Raw genomic sequence first — 21,695 nt, 5'->3', positions numbered from 1 at the left:
CATTTGGAGATGGTTTCAGAAACATCTGGTAAACCTGAGGTTGCACATACCTCTGACTACACAATCTCACTTCTACATATTTAATCTCAGCACAAGGATGTAAGCTCACAAATCTTCACTGGAGCCTTATTTGAAAAAGTACAAACCTGAATGTCAATCAGTATGAGAAGGGATAACAAATTGTGGTATAGTTATGCAGGGAAATATTACACAGAAGATACATTGAATAGATTAGTGTTACGTGTAAAAAAATGGATAAATTAAAAAACAGTGCTGAGTAAAGATGCATGGGATACCATATTTTGTTAGTGGATTCATAAATATTTAGACAATATATATGGGAATAATAATTCAGGAGTCAAAGGAACAAAATGGGAATGGGGGAAAGTAACTGGGGTGCCAATCAGTTTTTTTTTAATCTTTAAATTGTAAAGTGAATATATAATAACGTGATATAAAACAGAGATGTAATAAAGCTAGAAAGTGGGTACAGGAGGTTCGTTATATTTTTCTCCTATTTTCTGGACTTCTCTAATTTTATCCAAATCTAAAATCATGTCTAATATTTTCCACTGACTTCAATTAGATTTAAAAGCTTCATTGGATTCAGGTACAATTTATTTTCTTTTTAGCATGAGCCCATCATGGGTGGGTGTTACCTATTGTGTATACATAACATCTGCTTTTACCAACTCCAGTAATTCTAAGATTGAACAGTGAGTTCAGGTGGTGTCATCCTGATGCATCCATCATCAAATTCCCCAACATCCTGTCACCTGATGATTTTAGCAGTTATTGATCACTATTGACTACCTCTATCATTTCATTTAGAGCTACAAAATAGTGACTTTCCAGTGATTGTTAGGGATTTCTAGGTGATTTGCCATCCCAATTGCTATTTTTTCTGTGGCTCTTCTATGAAGAAGCTTTCCTTGTCAACTATTTGCCCTGATCATATGGGCAATGACTGTTGGAGTTGGGTCACGTTGCATGGGAAATTGTTATACTTTCCTCTCTGCTTTTCAATGTGTTTGAAATTTCATTTAAAGATAAAATAAGAATAAAGTAAAAAATATAAATACATAAGAAAAAACTGAAAGGAAATACCCTAAATATATTACCATCATTAACGTCAAGGTGGTAGGATTATTTCAGATAACTTTTATACACACTTACATTTCCAAATTTATTAAGAAAAAATATATAGTATAACACGTATAATTAGAAAATCAAACAGAAGGGTAGAGTAATATGATAATGATGGGGGTGGGGTAAGTGGTTCTAATTTAACTCAGGAGTCGGGGCCAGCATCTCTAAGAGGTATCATCTGAAGAAATTGGTTGGACAAAGCCCTTGGGAAAGAGTACATGAGGCAGAGAAAACCTGAATCCCAGGGCTGTGATGATCTAAGAGCGCTTGCGGAAAAGGAAAAACTAGAGTGTGATGAGGCAATGGATAAGTATCACTTTTAGTAAAAATGGAGACCAGCTGATCCTCCAAATCACCCCCCAAAATTCCTGCTGATTTCACTCAGAAGTCTGTGTTCATGAAGTTACAAAACTCAAATCGCACAGGAACTATCAACTTCTGCCCCCACTGAGTAGGTAGAAAGCAGAAAACCTGAAAACCCTAAATAATGTATCACAGTGGCTCCATAATGACAAGGCAAAATAGTGATAATTAAATGATTTTAATAGTGTGTCAAGATGAAGGATAACAGTCCTGGAAAATGAGGTTGGTAAATCATTACCCCTCAGGCTTGCATGCACACCCCAGTTAGGGCGTGAAAAATGCAGAATGCAAAATCCCTGGCCACCCATCTCAGTTTCACACGATGTTTGCTCCCACCCGATTAGGGTTACTTCTGAGCCAAGCACAGCTAGGCTCCATTTTCAACTAGGAGGCGAAACGAGAGCTAAGCTCAAATTTATCTCACTTACGGAGCACTTTACTCTATGCCCTCAAGCTCTGTACTAGACACTGGCAATAGATACCAAAGACATCCTACTCTAACTGAGGAAAACAGGCATTGCTGGGGCCATTATGTGAGATGGCTGGGGGTCCTGAGGCAGCACAGAGGAGCATCACCTAAGGAACTACCAGCCTCCTCTCGGTGAGGGAAGCTTCCACAAAGAGGCGACACTTGAGCTGGGTTTGAGGAGGGAGAAGTTACTGTTTATGAGAAGGGAGAAGGGGGCATTCTAGGCAAAGAGATTCAAAGCTACAAGCTTCAGCTTGGTTAGAGCAGGAACGAGGGAGTCACTGAAGGTGACATTTAAGATTTTTTAATTTCACTGGCACTGGAAGTTCTGAAACAAGGATGCTTGCTGCATCCTTCACAAACACCCACACTTAAATCCATCACCACCCACTGTCCATGGCAGCATGATTGAAAGAAGGGCCTGACCTCTGAGAAAGAATTTTCTCTTTCCCCCAATACATAATGAGTTTTTTAACCTTTTGTTGTTCCACATGTAGTGCGTGTGTAGAACAAAAAGGAATAGCGAAAAGGAAAAAAAGTAAATAAAATTCATCCCCATATCCTCCATGTAGGCACAGCCATTGTAATGTTTTGATGCAGTTTCAGATTTTTTTTTGGTTTTATGTGTATATGTATTTGTGTGTATGTATGCATATTTTAAAATAAATCAGAATCAAACTAATTGTAAATCATTTTCTCTTAATGCAACAGTCTATAGTTTGGATGGCTTCCAAGCCTCATTACCCATAGCTGTCATTTATTATTTATGAAGTTATTGTTGGGAAAGGGTTAAAGTGCCCATTGGCAGGAGGGAGGAGATTTATCATCTAAAGGGACTGCTGGCAACAGAAAGGTTGATGTGCTTAACAATTCACACCAGGATGCATTACACCCACGTCTGTCCACTAAGCTCTCTTCCATGGCAACCAGAATACTGCCTTCGCAGGGATCTGAAAACTTCCTGACACTTAAAACACCCTAACATGACATCCCAGGGTCAGGGGCGGCTGGAAAAAGAGTGAATTATGCAGTGAGTCTAGACATTTGCAAAACTGCATAAATGCTTTCATCTCAGAACCTACCTACTCTGTCCTCTCAGCTAACAATTTGTTTGTGCCATAGCTTTAGCTTTGGCATCTCCATTGTCTACCTGGTCTTCCAGGTGTAGTCTCACTTCTTTATTTCTCTGCTGCCAGATGACTACATCTCTCTGGCCTGACCTCAGTGCTCTCCCACACTGGATGGGCCATATACTGATGACCCCTCCATACGTGCTGGCTTGGATCCTCAACGACCAGGTATCACACCAGGAGCTCTTGACGAAGATGAGCTCCTCCACCAGGGAGTCTGTTCTCCATGAAGGAATATGTGAGCACTCACTCCCTGCATGAATTTACTATTGCTGCATTACAAACTCAGAACCTTAAAACAACACCCATTTATCATCGTATCGTATCACTGGATCAGGAGTCCAGGCATAGCTTAGCTGGGGTCCTACGCTCAAGGTCTTCACTGGGGGTAAACTAGCTGCTGGTTGGGGCTGTGTCTCATCAGAGGCTCAAATGAGATACGATCCACTCTGGGCTTCCTCAGGTCATTAGTGGAATTCATCCCCTTACGTCTGTGGGACTGAGGTCCCTTTTTCTTGCTGGCTGCTGGTCAGAGCTGCTGTCAACTCCTAGAGGCTGCCATGTGGCCCTTTCCAAGGGCTCCTCTCACAATATAGCAGCTTCCTCCTTCAAAGCCAGCAAAGGAAGTTTCTCTACGCATCTACTAACAGAAACACAGACACACACACAAGCACACATGCGTGTGCACACACACACACAGAATCAATCCTCATTATTTGTGGATTCTGTATTTTTGAATTAGCCTACTTGCTAAAATTTGTTTGTAACCTAAAAATTAATATCTGAGTGATTTTGGTGACATCTGTGCAAGAATGAGCATAGCAGGAAAAATGTGAGTTGTTCAACACACATTCCCAACTGAGGCAGAAGAAGGCAATGCTCTGACTTCTCTTCCTATCAGCTCTCCTACAGAGAAGATCGGAGGGGGAGATGGGAGAAGGTAGTTGAGAACAGTGCAAAAAGCTCCAGCTTTGAGGCCATACAGATGAGGTTTAAATCCCAACTTTGGCACCTGATATGGGGTGGCCTCAGGGAAGCCACTTGTCACTTCTGAACCCTGTTTTCTCTTTTGCAAAATAGAGAAAACAGAATATAGTAGGATAAGTTGTTTTCAGGATTTAAGATTATAATCTATGTGAGACAAACATGTAGTATATGAATATTCACTGGAAACACTGAAGAAGTGAATACTGAACCACTGATCCATTATTCCTAGGGGAAATATGAACATATATGTATATATTATGCACACATGGGCATATATGTGTGTATGTACATATATATCTATAAAATATGGCAACTTTATAGAATGTAACTGTTGTAAATAACGATAATTACATGTATATACATACACATACATATATATGTATATATGCATGCACATATATTATGTTACAGTATATATTATACAATATATTATATAACAGTATTATGTGTATATGTAAGTGTATTATTATATATGTTAATAGTATAAGTAGTATATATAAATATACTTATGATATATACTTAAAATTTGTATGTTATATGTAAGTATATATGTGTGTGTGTGTGTGTATATATATACATATTATATATATACATGTAATCAAGGGAGTAACATCTCATTGCATTACCTTTGTCATAATCTATCAGTTAGAATCAAGTCACAGGTCCTACCCAAACTCAAGGGAGGGGATTATACAGAGTCATGAATTATTTGGGTTATTTTAGGGTCTTTCTGTCACACCGCCTACCCACTCAAAGTCTTTCCACATTTGCACAATACCTAGCATGGAGAGCACACCATAAACAGTGGTTGAATTTATAGAAAATTCTGTCCAATACCAGTGTGTCCAATAAGGAACACCCCAACCCCAGCCTAGAAACTTCAGTCCCAGGAGACCCCCAGCAGGACAGAGCACCTACTGTAAGTGCCTTCCTGAGTGAACCCAGCCACATACAGTTCTGCGAGGGCAGTGTACTTTAATGCACACACAAATATGTAGCACTCTTGTCGAAAAAAATTTCTGATGATACAATTGTTGTTTCATTTCACCAGCTACAAAGAATTTGACCTAACACAGTCATTGGGGAGTATTACATAACATTCTGCCACCTACTGTTTACCTTTCAAATTTACTAACATGTGTTTTCCTCTTTCTAGAGACAAATTAATGTTCCTACGATCACTGCTTGGCTGGCCTCAGACTTCAGCAGAACCATTTCAATTGTGCATGTCCCATAGGAGAGAACTGGTCTACCACCTGAACAACCCAGTTCAGCCCTGCCCTGTTGCGTCTCCCACCTATGTGCCTATGTTCCCAGAGCCTGTGTGCTGCAGGCAGGTTTCTGCTTCATCACCTACATCCCAGTCTTATCACTCAGGGTACTTTGGTTACAGCACCAGAAACTAACTACAGAGATCATGAAAAACACGTAATTTATTAGGGGGATATTAGGAAGCTCAGAGAATTGAAGGAAAAGTTCAAAAGCCATCCCTGGGAATCCAGGCAGTCAGGACTACTGGACAGCCTCCCCTAAGAGTCACAGTCAGGATGAGTAAGCTCATACTATTTTCCATCTTTGTGTCACCCTGACTCAAGATTTGATTCCACGGGAAAAAGTAAGATTGACCTGTGTTGGGTCACTTCTTCAGAAGTATGGGGCTACTTTACAGTTTCCTGTAAAACTGCCACCTACTAGGAACAAATGGTTCCCCAAATCAAAATCCTCAAAGCAAAAAAAAAAAAAAAAAAAAAAATGTCCTTACTGCCATTGCAATAAGAGCAGATGAATCCTAGGCATGCAAAATCAGAAATATATGTTGTCAGGGTCTGCTGTCAACTCAAGGGAACATGACTTCTCAAAGAAAGAGGTAACTTCCTAAAAAGTCAGTTTTCTTTATCCATCCACTCACTCAAAATATATTTGTGTAATGCCAACTACGTAGTCTTCTACTAAGCTTCTGAGATTCAAAGGGAAGTAAAATCAAGAAACTGCCTTCAAATTCTTTAAAGTCTAATGGGAAAGGTTAACAAATAAAGCAAATTAGTCATAATAGTAGTGATAGTTGTATTTGTGAAGTGCCTTCTTCATGTAATGCACTGTGCCAAGGGGGTTACATATATTATATTATCCAATTCTCACAACATTTTGTGGCAGGTTGTGACCTACCAACCATAGTATTTGGAGAGCTGTACACAGATTTACCTGAGCCCCAAGAGATGGGCAGACAGTACCCCCAAGCCCTTCTTAACGACATCACTGGCTAGTTGTGCAGTGTTTCTTTGGGGAGAGGATTCCCTCTGTAATATAGAAGACTTTTCTGGGCATTGATGATGCAGCGACTAAAAAAAAAACACCATGCATTTTAGTGGAGATGATGTATGACTGTGCTCAACATATGCCTCATAATTGGTTAAGGAGATGAAATCATTAAGTGAAAACAAAGACTCCTTTTCAGGGAGAAATAATCCAACCAGGGTTTCTCAACGTGGCTGACCTCACTGACCTCTCAGACCGTGCTTCTCCTCCCTTACTACTGCCCAGCTCTCTTTTAGCTTCATCGACCACCCAGGTCTTTCCTTTTGTAAAACTTTTGCTATGGCTGTGCCCTCAGCCAGGAACAACCCCTCATTGTCTCTGCAAGGCTGCTGCTTCTCAGGCTGTAAGTGGCAGCGTCACATCTTTGGAGAGATCTCTCTTGACCATTCCATTGTTCTCACATCACCCAGATTGTTTCCTTCCTTGTGGCTACCATAATGTACCATTAATGTATTGATTGATTTGTTCCTTCAATTTTTGTTTGTCTGAATCCCACCCCTGCCCCCAACTAAAGAAATTGCTGCAAGATGAAGCAGACCTTATCTGTGTTGTTCTCTACTGTGCAACCTGTTGAGGAGAAGTTCCTGGGGCATAATAGTTCAAATATATGTATTTGATGTCAGAATGAATGAATGTGACTATAACACAGAAATTTCATAAGAAATCTTTGTCTTGATAAGTCTCTGGTCTTTGCAGAGGACAAAGAGAAATGTTCTAAGACCCAAAGAAGACTTTGTTGACATACAAATTAAGAACTCCTATTCAGCTTAGTGCAACATTCCCTATGAGACAATCTTTAAGCTTCCACACTATCATCCCCTTTCCTTATCCCCATCACCAAATTCACCCTATCACAATTACCATTTATCAGTTGCCTTCTGTATACCAGGCACCATACCATGCCCTGAAGATATATTAATTAACTTCTTCTAACAACCCTATAAGGTAGATATTATGATGTCCACATTACCATAACTGGTAAATGATTTGCTCAAAATCTCACAACTATAAATGACAAAGCTGAGAGGAACGCCACTGGTGAGCATGTAGTTAACACTACCTGGCATGACTGCCCTCCCCTTAATTCCAGTTCTTTGGGCATCACCCTAACACCAAGAGTGGGGCCCCCCAGATGCCATGTTTGTGTTACATAACCAAGCCTTCCAGACTTGAGATTATTGATTCAAAGTTGGGTACTTGATCCAAGATGGTCCAAATAAAATCCTGCCTTTGAGTATTTTGAGGGGTTATCAAAGGAAGAAATGGGGTCCCTCTTTGGTAGGTGGAACCACAAGGTTTGAGCCTCTAGAGTTGCAGTCACATTCCCATAGCTGGTCTTTGGGAAGAGATGTTGAAACTCATAAACCAAGAGAAACAGAGATGAGAGATGAGAAAAGAGAATCCTGGCTATTGTCAAGTCTCTAGTTCTAGTTTTCTTTGAGACCCAGATGCCACTTCCTCAGGTTACTTGGAATGTCCTAACATTTCTGAGTGATCTTCTTTAATCTTTGCCATTTTGTAACCCAACATGTCTCACTAATTGCATGTGAGGTGCCAGACAGATAATGAATTTCTCTCTGGTGTAACCCATGGGATCAGTTGAGGTCACTACCTGCCCAGCTCATGTTTGGACCAGTCCAGTTAAAGTATCTCAGAGCTGAAGAGAAAGGGGTATCCTGGGGCATCTTGGATATGCAGGAACCACCCCTCTGTATTCTCATGAGCAGGGAATACATGTTTTAAGAGGCCAAAATGTATTCAAGAATTCTGCCTGGCAAAGCAAAGCACGGGCAGCACTTTGCACCAAACCTAAATTATCCCTTGCTATGGAAAATGAGTAGCCTTTAAATCAAAATGCCCTTCGTTGATATGAAATTCCTGTTGCAATTCAAAAAGCTCTTTTTCCCTTAGTATTCATTCCTGACAAACAAAATAAATTGTTATGCCAAACACATATAAAGATTGCAGAGATGCACCTCTATTAAATTCTACTTAGCAGCAAAGCGACTCAGGTGTTATCTAAATTTAGCCTTCTGAGCTCCCTTTCTTTCATACCTAAACACCATTTCTTTCAGCTTCTGCTTAGACTTGCTAGAGTTTAATAAATAGAAATACTTTCACAATGCATTAAGATTAGGTCAGCTGGAGAGCTTGACCTGGTTGGATCATCTTGTATTGATTTCTCGAAGTATAGCTTTTACTAAAACTTGGACTCTTCAGAGAAAGAGAAGAAATGCTTCAGTATGAATTTAGTGAGTTTAGGTTAAAAAAAAAAAAAACAGAACATACCTGTCCTTTTCCTTAACTGTACAAAGTAGAAAGAGGTTTCTCCCTGAAGCATGTGGATGTACATGTCAACCACAATCCAACAAAATTTTTTAAAAAATATAAAATGTGTACTCAACATTGAGGCCATAGGTACCAGATACTTTGACAGTGGAGCCAGGAGTGGAGATCAGGGTGGCCAACTGTCTCAGTTTGCCTGGGACTAAGGGCTTTCCCAGATACGGAACTTTTTGTTAAAGCTGAGACAGAACCAGGCAAACTGAGATAGTTGGTCACTCTAGGGGGATGCCAATTTGAAAGTGACATTACAGTGACTTTCTCTAACATGTCTTTCAAGGAAGCCAATGTCCTACACATAAACTTTAGGATAACTTCTATGTTGGTTCCATTTTCCTAACCTGTGTAATGGTACCAGAGCATCTGAACATAGCTTTCAAAATGGCTCTTTATCTTTGCTGCCTCATTTAATACTCATAATAGTCTTAAGAGGTTATTATTAGTGCCCTGTTTTACAGAGAGAGAGCTAAGAAGTTCAATGGCCCACCCAAGGTCATACAGCCTGTAACTGATGAGGAGGGAATGGGAGGCAGTCTATTTCTGTATACCTCTACATCTTGGCCCACACTCCACCATACTGAAGTGCCTTGAGTTTCATGAAGGCACCACAGTCTCCAGCCTTGGACTTCTGGACATAGTCAACTCCTATTAAACATACATTATCCTCAACCTTAATTGTATCTCTGTCCTACTATATTGGGAGCATCATGAAGGTACAACTCTTTCTTTGCACTATTTTTCCCTAGCTCAATGTCTACCAAATAGTTAGTAGTCAATAAATAGCAGTTGAATTAATAAGTTAAAGAATATCTAACTCCAAAGTTAGATGACATTCTAGAAAATAACTTCCAAATATTGCTCCAAACGTCAGATAAGATCAGTATGTCACTTGTTCCAAGGCAAAGAGAAAACAGAAAAGTATTGAGAGATTGAACTGTTCTCTTGGAAGCCTCATGCATTCTCAGTCCAACCTACCTCCCTAATTCCCATCCCACTCATGACACCAGTGAAAATTGCAACAGCAGCAGTCAGCCTCGCCCTGACCTGCAGTCTGAAATCTAATGCTGGCTTCACTACCCCCTCATATTCATGCTCGTGATTGAAGCCACAATCACACCATGACTAGACTAAATGCTGAGTAAGCGTCCAGGCGCCAGACATAACGCTGGTTGGAATTTCTGACACTAGGGACTAAAACATGTATCTCATCAGAAGGAAAAAATATCTTCTCTCCCTTTCTTGGCCAAATTGTGGGAGTCAGATGTCCACCCTAGGATGACTGAACAGTGGCAGAAGCAGCAGCAGGCAGAGAAGTCCAGGGAATTTATCAAACAGCAACTGGAACCTTACCTTCAACTGACATAAAATTTCCCCCGATTGTCACAGATAGTATTTTCATTAAAAGCAATGAATCCTCTTACGTAACAATGTGAGCGCCAAGTAGTTGGAATGGGGGGTTTTGGCAAATCCAAATATAGAGATAAGTCAACTTATATGGCCCCTAGAGAAAGCAGTAGGGCAAATACTAAGACCAAATTCCATAGTGAATAATCAGAAGTCAAGAAAAGAGACCCAACTGCTGAGTAGAAATCCCTCAAATAGGCAAATAGGCAAAGTCGGAGTCCCTCCCTGCAGGTGTGGAAGACAGCTTATCAGGCCAGATCCCACGTGTGCCCTGACTGAACCCCTGCTTCCTGCTCCCAGGAAGCCTTCTTCTCATCCTCTTTTGAGAACTTTAAAAAGTGATAAGAGGAACAAAAAAATAACAGAGAAAACACTCATATTCCCACCACCATAAAATATAAATATTTGTATTTTGTCATAATTATGTCCATTCTTTAAAACAAACATTACAGATAATGCTAACACCATGGTGCCCAGTCCCATATTCCCCACCCAAAGCCCCCTCCCAGGTAGCCATTGACAAGAGCTCAATGTGTGTCCTTCTGTTGAGGTGTTTTCATACCCAGCGTTGCTCTATATGTTGTGTTTGAGCCTATCCGTCGTGATACAAGAAATCAAAGTGCAGCATCACATTAAAAAAAAAGAACTACCTGTATTCCTAAATGATGCATCCTATGTGATGTAGCCTATCACATAAATGCACACATTTTTCCTTCTCCATGCCTCCACTGATGGGCATTTATGTTATTTGCAAATGGCTGCCATTACAAACACTGCTGCGATGAACATCCAGTACTCATCTGTATGCACATGTGTAAAGGAGTTTGTCCAAGGCACATGATTAAAGGTGGAATTGCTATGTCTTAGGAATATGCATTTTCAAATATGTAGATCCTGCCAATTTGTTCTTCCAAGAGGCTAGGCCAATATACAGCCCCATCAGACCTTGAGGAAGACACCATCTCCCCCCAGCCCCAAACAGGGATATCTTCAGATATAGGGTGAGATGGCCTCAGCTTGGGCCAAGAGCATGACCTTTCACAGAAGAGAATGCATTAACTTACACGGGAAAAAAAACCCAAAGTTCAATTTAACTCTCATTAATCACCAGTTGCATCATTTTAAAAGCTAATACTATATCTGCATTCTCCCACCTCATGATAACTTAATGAATTAGCCACTTGCCCATCAGAAAATAACCCCTTGGGATAATATGTCAAAATCGAGTAAGGCACTCAAGCCTGTATTGAGTTGATGGATTTAAGGCAAGACTTTAGGCAATAATAATGTTGTTTGGAAGATGAATATACTCATAAGAGCCCCTCCATGACAAATGACTTACTTGGAGGCTATTTATGAGGTCCAGGTGGGAGAGGGACAAACTTAATTAAAGTTTGAAAACATAATAGAACCAAAGGCAGTGCATCAATTTCTGAGCATCCAATCAAAAAGCCAATGGCGTCTTTAATAGCTTGGTGATACCTGCCTCTTGGAGCTGCAATGGATAGTTATACAACTTACATGGTTCCAATTGCTACTGATCTTGCTGAAGGCACACCACCCCCTACACATCCTGCTTTTCTCCTCTCTCCATGTCTGCTTATGAGACCAATTCATCTCAGCTGGGAGCAGAATCACTCCTGCCTCTATCACACACACTTTATACTGGATCCTAATAAAACCAAGCACAGGCTGGCTGCCCACCCCCCTTCTTTAATGACTTGGTCTATCCATATCTGGGAAACCACATAAATTGTCACTGCCCCATGCTCTGTAGCTCCCTGATGCCTGGAACTCAAACGCAGCATCACATAAAAAATATTTTAAAGACTCATTTGAATCACAACCCAGGGAACCAAATACTCCTGAGCAAGCTTAAAATATAAATAAATATAAACAGCCCAGGACAGGAACCAGATACACCAGCCAAGTATTCATTTTGATACACTTCATTATAGTGTGAAGTGATATATTTTGAATGTGATTTGATGGCTTCAATGGCTCCCTGCTGAGGAAGAGGCTGATTGAAAAGGCTGAATCACTACCAACTTTGTGTCCCATGTAAAACACATCCATAAGTCACTTCACTAAGTAGTGAGGTCATTTTTTATAAACGTGTGTCCTTCCTTGGAAAGACTGAGGGAACCAAGAGAAATTTACATGTTTGCATAGGGCTAGTCCTGGAAGACAGGCAGACAGACAGACAGACACACCAGTCAGTGGCTATAAAAGAGAGGAGGACCGTTGTCATGTGGGAGATATATGCCCCTGTGGTGTCATCCATCTGTCCCAGCTAGGTCAATTCTGGTGAGGCAGAGGGAATGCACAAGTGACCTTTGAACTCCACAGCCAATAGAAAGCAGTGGTTCTCAACCCAGGATGTTTTAAAAGTTGTCAATGCCCAGGCTCCACTCTAGAGCAACTAAGTCAGAATCTCTTATCAAGGGATCCCTGACGTTCTTCAAAATCTCCCCCAAGTGATTCAATTTCGTATCCAAGGTTGAGACACTCAGGTTCAAACAATCTGCGACTGCAGTAATATTTTCTAGACTTCAGCAACATCAAAACAATCATTGCCTTTTCTGTTCTTCCAACAAAACAGTGGCTGTTAACATTGCAGTTTTAGCTATAAATTTTGCTTTCTCTATGCTATATTGTTCAAATCTCTCTGGGAAGACAAAAATAATAGGTAACTCTTAGTAAGAGCTTATTATACACCAGGCATGGTGCTAAGCAATTTCCATGCTTTATCTCAGTAAATCCTTACAACAACCCTAAGAGGTAGGCACTCTTATTATCCCCATTTCATAACGAATGAGCAGAGTCCCAAAGAGGTTAAATAATTTGTTTACAGACACAGTTTAAGCAAGAAACAGAGCCAGGACTCATGTCCACCTTCATGAGTTACGAGGCTCTGCATTTCACTCAATGTTTGACTGCAGCCAGTCTTCGAAATGTGAAGTTCTCACTTTTAAAGAAAAGCAGAAATATAGTTCACACATCTGGTTGTCAATTCTGGTGAGGAAAATTCAAAGATCTCTCAAACTCTCCCATCAACTCAGTGTGTGGCTGCCGGAGATTTAGACACCTCTCTTTCAGTGCAGTGTTATTAGAGGCAGAAAACCTTGGATAAAAACCTGAGCTCTTCCTGTTCCCAGCTGTGAGATTTTGGGCCAATTATTTATCTATTATGAAACTCAGTTGCATGATCTGTAAAATGGGGATAATACCTACCTCCCAGGGTTGTCAGGAAGAAAAATAATTACATTTATGAAAGCTCCTGGCATGAGTCAGGGATTAACAAATGGTAATCTCTTCCACTGCAAGTGCAAGTCAGAGGTACCTAGACTGTGATTGTCATTCTTATCTCTAGCACCACCTGACAATTACAGTTTCTCTTTTCCAAGTGCTTTCCCATCAATGATCTCATTTTAACCAGTTTATATCGAATACGAGTTGCAACAGCTGCGTGATGTTCCCTTTTTATTCTCAGGACTCCTCCACCCCCACCCAAAGGGGATTAGTGGTGCTCCCACTATGGTAAAGTTTTTAATGGATGCAAATTTGCAAGGCATGACACATTTATTAGTCCCTCATTGGAGTAAACTGTAACAAAGCCAGCAGGAGCAACCATTAATTTACATTAATAGCTTTCAGTGTCATATACCCCAGTGCCTGACATGAAACAGTAATCTGAAACCAAACTATGATTGTGTCCTACATGAGTTACTGTATCACAGCCCTCTAGACCCAGAGCTCATGCATTTCATCAAGAGGAAGATGTGTTGATGCATCCCAATGCACACAGGAAAATATTCAAACTACTCACCATGGCCTTCAACGTTTATCTCCTCCAGACTCATCCCAGAACACTCATACTCACTTTTCTTCAGCCAGATTAGTCTTGCTATACATTCCTCATACACTTTAGGCTTATTTTCACCTCAGGGCCTTTGCACACGCTGATACCACTACCTAAACATACCCCTCCCTGCTGCTTTTTGCATGACTAGATCTTTTTAATTCTACAGGTCTCAGATCAAATCTTATTTTTTCAGAAAGGTCTTTCTTTCCTGACCACATTTTCTAAGAGGCTCTCCCTAGAAATTCATCAATACTTTTTTTTCTTTTCTTCATAGCACTTATGATTTTTCAAGTTTATCTTGCTTATAGTTGTTAATTTTATAGGCTGATTACTCTCACAAATGCAAGCCCTAGAGGGAAGGGACTTTGTAGGTTTTGTTTATTAGTCTATCTCTAGCATTTAGAACTATGCCTGGGACATAGAAGATTCTCAATAAACATTTGTTGAAGTGAGAATGAATGGTGAATCTCCTTAACATAAGCATCTTCTCTTGAAATCCGAAAATGTTTTTCATAAGAGCCCAATGCTTTTGATGGCCCCTAACGTTGGCATTCTTCAAGGTTGTGTCCTCACATTTTTTTCTTCCTTCTCAACACCTTTTCTCATTCATTGCTATGACTCCTACCTCCTATGTTAATGATTGCCAATTCCATGCCTGCAACAGGCCTGTCTGCTGGGACGTAATAGAGGCATATTTGCAAGGCAATCAGAAACCTATGGCTTGACTCAGTATGAAAGTTTTAGTCATTAAAGGCAATTCCAAGTATACAACGGAGTCCTTCACTCAGATTTGTGCTTAGCTTAGCCCCACCATGGTTTCATGTCTGGGTTCTAGGAAAGAAAGAGAGAGAGCTCTGAAATTAAGTAGGAAGAGAAGGTTCACCAAGATACTGAGGTACAGTGATCTTGGCTTCAAAATGAATATTTTTTTTCAGATGACAGCTCTTTATTCCTCCATCAAACAAAACGAGTAGATCTTCCACAGACTAAGGCCCTATTTTTAATAAGGACGTCCTTCAAAAATAATGAAAGGTTTCTTGATGATGTCCTGTATCCACACCTCCTAGCCAAACCTTATGCCCCTTACACCTTCCTTTGTTCCCAGTCTCGTAAAAGTCCCCCCACATTTTTGAAGTCTTTGTTGATAAACTTCTCTCCATTAAATCAATCAGCTTCTTACTCTAATTTCCCCTTCAGTTTCTGTCTCTGATTCAATAAACATATGGGTGAGATTATTTCCTAAACCCTCCTTTTCTTGAAACAAACAAAAAATGATTTTTTTAGGTGAAAGATAATAGTAAGATCTAGCGCTGACTGAATAACACTATATACCAGGCGCTGTACCAGACACTTTGCTCTCATTATGAAATGTACCGCATAAAATTCTCACTACAACACACTTGGGGTAAGTAAAACAGAAACAGAGGTTCGGAAGTGGGGATTATCTAGTCCAATGTCACACAAGGAATCTGTGTAGAGTTCCATCTCCAATCTGGAATGCTTTGCTGCCAAAACCTATTATCTTAATCACAGCACTAAAAGTCCATTACCAGGTATTAACTGGGTAGAGGACTTCATGACACTGAATTGATGGTCAGCAGCACAGTTTGGGGTGTAGGAGCACGACGTCACCATGTTGTTTAGTGCCTACTTGAGAAAGAGCAGGAAGCCCAGGCTAACAGGCAACTCCTGGCTGGGTGGCATGGAGATGTGTGCTCACAAAAAATATCGCGGTGCCTTCGATAGCCTCGCCCTTTCCGGGGTACACTGCCTGGCTCCTGTTTACCAATTAGCTGAACAGCTCTGTATTGCAACAAGGCATAAATGGAGTAATGAATTGAGATGCAGGTTTCATAAAAGTGATTAACTGCTAAATTCCAGTTCAGCTAACAGTTCAATTATCCCATTTTGCATCTCAGCCTTCCATCCAATTCTGCATTCATAGAGCCCAATCACTGAGGCACCTACATCCTTCGCATTACCATTGATTAAGCCATCGCTCTTTCCCAGGAATCTGTCCACCCTTACTCCGTGAGCTGGGTTTGCAAATAAGGACAGGGAGAGAATGTTTTGAGAAGCGTATATAACTGTGCTGTAACAGGGGGCTGACCCAAACTAGATTTTAATGACCACCACCCTGCACAGATTGTCACCACCCTCCTCTGAGAACACAAATGTGGACAGACTCCATGTGGTATTTGTCCAAAGAAAATGGGCCAGTAGGAAGTACTAGAGAAAGAGCAGAGACCTCAGCTGAGGTTTTCATCTGTCTTTAGTGGCTAATATATTCCTGGGGAGACATCCCAACACACAGAAGGAAGAAATGATTGACCAGGTAACCATTCAGGACCATGGACTTTTGTCCTTATTTAACTACTGAGCACTGTTTGACTTAAAAATGTTGAAGAGATAATCATGGCTCCCTCATCCCCATACCCACCCCACCTCCATCCCCAAAACACACCTAGATCTGTCCAATTCCTGTATTGATCGAGGTTCTTGGTTATAAACAACAGAAACTGGCAGAGATGTGTTTAATCAGAAGAGGAGTTCTTGGGAAGGATACTGGATTGCTCACCAAGTTGCCATGGAGGCTGAAGAATAAAACCAGCCAGCATAACCAGGATGACCACAGAACAGTCAGGTTCAGACCACACTGCCCTTTTCAGAGGACACTGACTGGCTGGTGCTGTCGTAAAAACAGTCTGTAAGCTCTCCCTTCAGAGCCAATGTTCCAAGAGGAAGCACTGGATTGGCCCACACTCCCGTGCCCACACCAAGCTACCAGGAGAGGGGAGGAGTGAGTATCTGGTGTTTTCAGCTTCCTGACTCCCACCAACAACCACACAACAATGATTCCCTAAACACAGGAAGGGAGTTCAAATGCTGAGCAGCCAAAAGGGTGTACACATGTACACCTCCACCACGCATGCTCCTCCTAGTGCTCATTTCAGCAAACGGTACTTAGGATAAGGACAAAGCTCCTTGAAGACCATGGTCTTAAAGACCACCCTTGCCATGTCTCACTTCATCCCCCTTACATCTATAATGCATCTTCTCAACTCCTTTATGCATACCTCCAGAACACAGTGCTTTCCTGACCACCAGGCCTTTGCACATGTGGTTTTCTCTGCCGAGAACACTCTTCCCCTTGTTATCTGCTACTTACCCTCTGAACTCAGAGAAACCCTGCTCCAGACTCAACTGAGAGCCCTTCCTACAAGTTCTCTTTGCACTGAGTGTTCATTCCATGAATGCAGGGTGTAGGCCTGCGTGGTTCTCTGCTGTATCCAAACAGCTAATAGAGTGTCTGGCTCCAAGTAGATGCTCAATATGCATGTGTTTGATGAATTTCTCTGAACCCTGATGTCCAATAAAAATAATGCAGAGGAAGAGGAGGTAATGCCTGTGCATCATCCCTGTGCCCATTTCTCCATTTAGCCTATTCATGCCATTTTTCCCCCTGGACTCAGTGGGCTGCAGTGACCATTTTAAACATGAACCCTTGGAAAGTCAACTTTCTCTAATATTTCTTTGGCTGCTTCTTACTGGGCCTTACTGCTCAAAAAAAAACAAAACAAAACAAAACTCGGTTTTACTAAAACATGAACGTGCAGATGAATTTCACACCAGAACCTTCGCTTCTTAGTGAAAATATTCTGTATGGAGCTATCTTCTCTCTGGTGATGCCCGTTCAACAGCCTAGAGGGAGTTGGTGACTTTGTCATTTCAGAAGGACAGAGAAGCACCAAATAGCTGGCTGTTATTTATCCAGAAGAAGCCACTGTAGTGGGCAAAATGAAAAACCTGGGTTCAACTTTTAACTCTCCCCACTATTGGCCATTTGACCTTGCTGTCAATAATCACTGAGCCAGTATTTCCCACTAGTCGGCAGGACGGGGAGCTGGAATTAGGATTAAGATAATTTTTTTAATTGAGATATTTCTTTTATACCTGTTTGCAGATTGAGAGCCAACCCTGTTACCTCAGTTTCATTCATAGATGTATAAGTTTAAAAACAATGGATTCCACATATAAGCGAACTCATACGGTATTTGTCTTTCTCTGTCTGACTTAACTTCACTTAGCATAGTACCCTCAAGGTCCACCCATGTTGTCACAAATGGCGAGACTTCATTCTTTTCATGGCTAAGTAATATTCCTCCATAAGTGTGTGTGTGTGTGTACATATGTGTGTGTTTTATCCATTTATCCATCAATGGGCACTTTAGACTTACTACTTGTGATCATGTTGCAACATATACAAACATTGAGCCATTATGCTGTACACCTGGAATTAATATAATGTTGTATGTCAGTCATACTCTGATTTTTAAAATTTTTATAGTCACTAACATGTGTTGAATATTACATGTAACTTTAATAATAGTCACTAACCTGTATTGAATGTTACATGTGTGACCAACACTGTTCTAAGGAACTTTTGTGCCCGATCTCATTCTGTCATCAGTGAGATAGGTACAACCCAGTGTGCTGGGGTTATTTTTATCTGCATTTTATCCATCAAGACACTGAATCTCAGAGAGGTTGAGAGGTTTCCTCAAGGTCAAACAACTAGAAATAGGGAGATTTGGAATTCAAACTCAAGCTGCCTAGTCACAGAACCCCCATAACTCTTAACAACTCCCTAAATTATACGTACAATTTATATAATGCATGGTGACAGGTACACAATAATGGTTTAATAAATGTAATCTTAATAAATAAGAGATGCACAGACGGATAGTGGACGATGGATGTGTGGATGGGTAGAAAGATGAGTGGGTGAGCAGAAAGTTGTGATGTCTTTAGCCTTTAAGTGCTCCCCATCATGACCAGCTTTGTAGACAAGGATTCTCCCATGGGGCCTTCATGCACAGATGATGATGGTCCCAGAAACAGGGGTCAGTCTCCCAAAACTTCATCCAACAGGAGCTCTGTTACCTCCTTCTTTACTTCCAAGTAACGTCCGCAACTTCCAAGAGCTGCTAGAGGAGACGTGGAGGGGGCAGAGCATCACCACGCACACCATCCTCCGGGAGAGAGGATGTCAGGAACAGATGCCACTAATCACCCACCTCTCCCTAACAGACGGGCCACAGCACAGTCTTGGAAATCCATAGGCTGGGCCCTGCAGCCACACGGGCTGTGAGATGACACCCGGACGCCATCCAAGAAGGCTCAGTGTTGAGGTTCGATTGCCATGTTTAAACATAAACAGCTCTCTTTTCCCGTGCCTTGTTTTCTGTGTTTCCATCATCTGGCAAAGTTGAGTCCAATTGAGACAGAGGCAGCTGTGTTTGGGGAACGATTGTCTTCTTCCTATTGGGCACGTGAGCTGAGTTCTCTATTGTCCACATCTGTGGCCGCCTGGCTGAAAACCCAAAGAGATGCTTATCTCTTTTCCAGCACAAACATGTTTAGTCCAAAGCCCAGAAATAATTCGGTAGTAAAAGGCCTCTTGCAAACAGGAGAACCTCCTGGGCTGTTCATCCCTCTACCTCCTTCCTTAGGACCCAAAGGCATGACGTTTTCAAATACCTACCTTGTTCCACAGCCCGGCCCATGTGTCTTTGAATATGCATAACAGGTTTCCACTATAAGGATAGAGATGTGGCTGACCCAAAATTAGATTCATACAAGTTTCCAGACAGGAGTTAAATCCAAACATTTCTCCAAGGTTGATGTGTTTGCCACTATATGATGTTCCGTACATCTAGGAGCTGCTTCTAACTCTGACAGAACTTGAGCACTGCCAGAGAGCCCCCTCTACCTTTGCTCTCTAAATCCCTTTGTCAAAACATTTTGATGTGTGTTGGAAAAGCCCAAAGAAGAACCAGAATCAGCAGAAGAGAGTTGGGTTACAGAGTCAAACAAACCTGGCTCCAGATCTCTATCAACTTGTTCCTGGCTATGATACCACATATCACTAAACTTCTGTTCCTCCACTTGAAAACTAAACGTGAGTATTATCCATTCTAGAGAAAAGCGGAGGTTAAGTGAGAGAAAAAGTGATATTCATCCTTCAAGTCTTAGTGTATCAGGTACTCAGAAACACATTCCCTGGACCCTAGATCAAGTAAAATCCAGTTGCTTTTAAAGATTTTTCACAGTAACCTGTGTTTCTCATATAACACTTACTATACTTGTAATTCCTTCTTAACTACATGCCCCTCCTCTCTTAGACATGAAGAGCCTTGATAATGGGATACAGCTACCTTGTCTTCCTCTGTATAACCACCTCCTGGGACAGCACTAGACACATAATGAACTAAAGCACCTAGCACAGTCCCTGGCACATAGTAGGTTTTCAAAAACTATGAGGGTTTTTTTTTTTCCCTCTTCCTCTGGATGTGTTGAGACCCATGAGGTTTCCTCATCCCCCTTCCCTTAAGTGTATGGTAGAAGAGTGAGTAGGTGGAGACAGATGGTTGGCAGGTGGGCACAGCAGGTAGCTAGAGAGGGAGTGAGGACATGCAAGTAAAAGATGGGAGGAAATTGCAGCTGTGATCTTCCACCCAAAGGTAGACATGACTTCACCGAGTCAGAACAGCAGCATCACAGACCCCTTCCATTTGACGGTACAACTGGTTCTGGCCTTGGTAATGGTGACGCCAATATTTGGATGTCAAGCGGAGGACTCCTTGGGGCTGGAACATGGACATTCACAGTATATTGACATTTTCCAGGAGTCAGGGGGAGGAGGGGACATGCAAGGGAGCAGTTCTGGAGCGAGTCTTCAGGACGGTTTTACCTAGGGATATGGCAGTCCTCGTGTACATTCCCTTACTGATTCTCGACCTTGATATCGACCCTGTTGCCCTTGCTGCCTGGCTTCTGAGTGCCAGGCACATGCTTCCTTCTGACCCTGTAATGTGAGCTGTTTTTTGTTGACTGGCTCCGTCCTTGCCCCTTCTCTGTGACTCCTACTTGAATAATGAGCTCTAAATATATTTTCTTGTTCTAAACCATTTTTCTTTTCTAATGCTAAATTATAAGGCTTGTGTGTGTCAGCAGGAAAACGTGCCCTGCTTTTCCAAAGGATGCAGAGATGCTGCTAGACGTTCTTCCAAACCACTGGGAAGGGGCAGGGACGTTTCCACCAACGTACCAGCCCTGGAGTGGAGGCTTGTCCACGGCCAGCACATCGCCCAGCAATTACTGGCCCAACCCCAAGCTCCCCAATTATTTCCAAAAAAGTTTTGGATAAGGAAGGACCTGCTATTAATTATTAAAAACAAAAGCCCAGAGACACATACATATGGTGAAAGACCTGTCATTATGCCTTCTTTATTTCAAACATCTGGCCAGAACCATCAGATACCACTGAATTTAGCCAGGCTTCTTGTAAGTCACACAAATTACAGGCAAACCAACAACAGCCAGAGTTTTCCCCTCTTGACATCATTATCTCCAGCTAATGGAGGTGGTGATTATGGGGAAAAAATTTCAGAGATGGATGACTCTGACTCTTCTACTGCTGTGCTCTTTCCTGGGACATGATGACTTACTCTTTGAGCCCTGTTTGAGTGTGTTTTTTTTTTTTAAATCAGGCCTTTAAAATCTTTAATATCAAGAAACATTAGTCTTGTAGGGAATACAGTACACTTACCGTTTCCTATAAGTTGGGAACTTATTAGGGTCTAGAGAGGAGTGCATGTCCTTTAAG

General features: G+C 41.4%; 1 protein-coding gene and 1 long non-coding RNA gene across 2 annotated transcripts in view; both read right to left on the bottom strand.

The window, feature by feature from the left end:
- Positions 1-17,206, bottom strand: part of LOC116657579 — a 28,241-nt gene extending 11,035 nt beyond the window's left edge. Inside the window, exons 1-3 of the long non-coding RNA XR_004312740.1 lie at positions 17,196-17,206; positions 16,679-16,682; positions 10,683-10,687 (exon numbers count right to left, since the gene is read on the bottom strand). This is a non-coding gene — a long non-coding RNA (uncharacterized LOC116657579). The remainder of the gene's footprint in view (positions 1-10,682; positions 10,688-16,678; positions 16,683-17,195) is intronic.
- The window catches only part of RBFOX1 (RNA binding fox-1 homolog 1), a 1,962,586-nt gene that overhangs the window by 1,607,997 nt on the left and 332,894 nt on the right, over positions 1-21,695 (bottom strand). The gene's annotated exons all lie outside the window — the stretch shown is intronic.

This window comes from Camelus ferus, chromosome 18 (assembly GCF_009834535.1).
Source record: "Camelus ferus isolate YT-003-E chromosome 18, BCGSAC_Cfer_1.0, whole genome shotgun sequence".
Classification (NCBI taxonomy): Eukaryota; Metazoa; Chordata; class Mammalia; order Artiodactyla; family Camelidae; genus Camelus; species Camelus ferus.
This window is presented reverse-complemented; position numbering and strand designations above follow the sequence as displayed.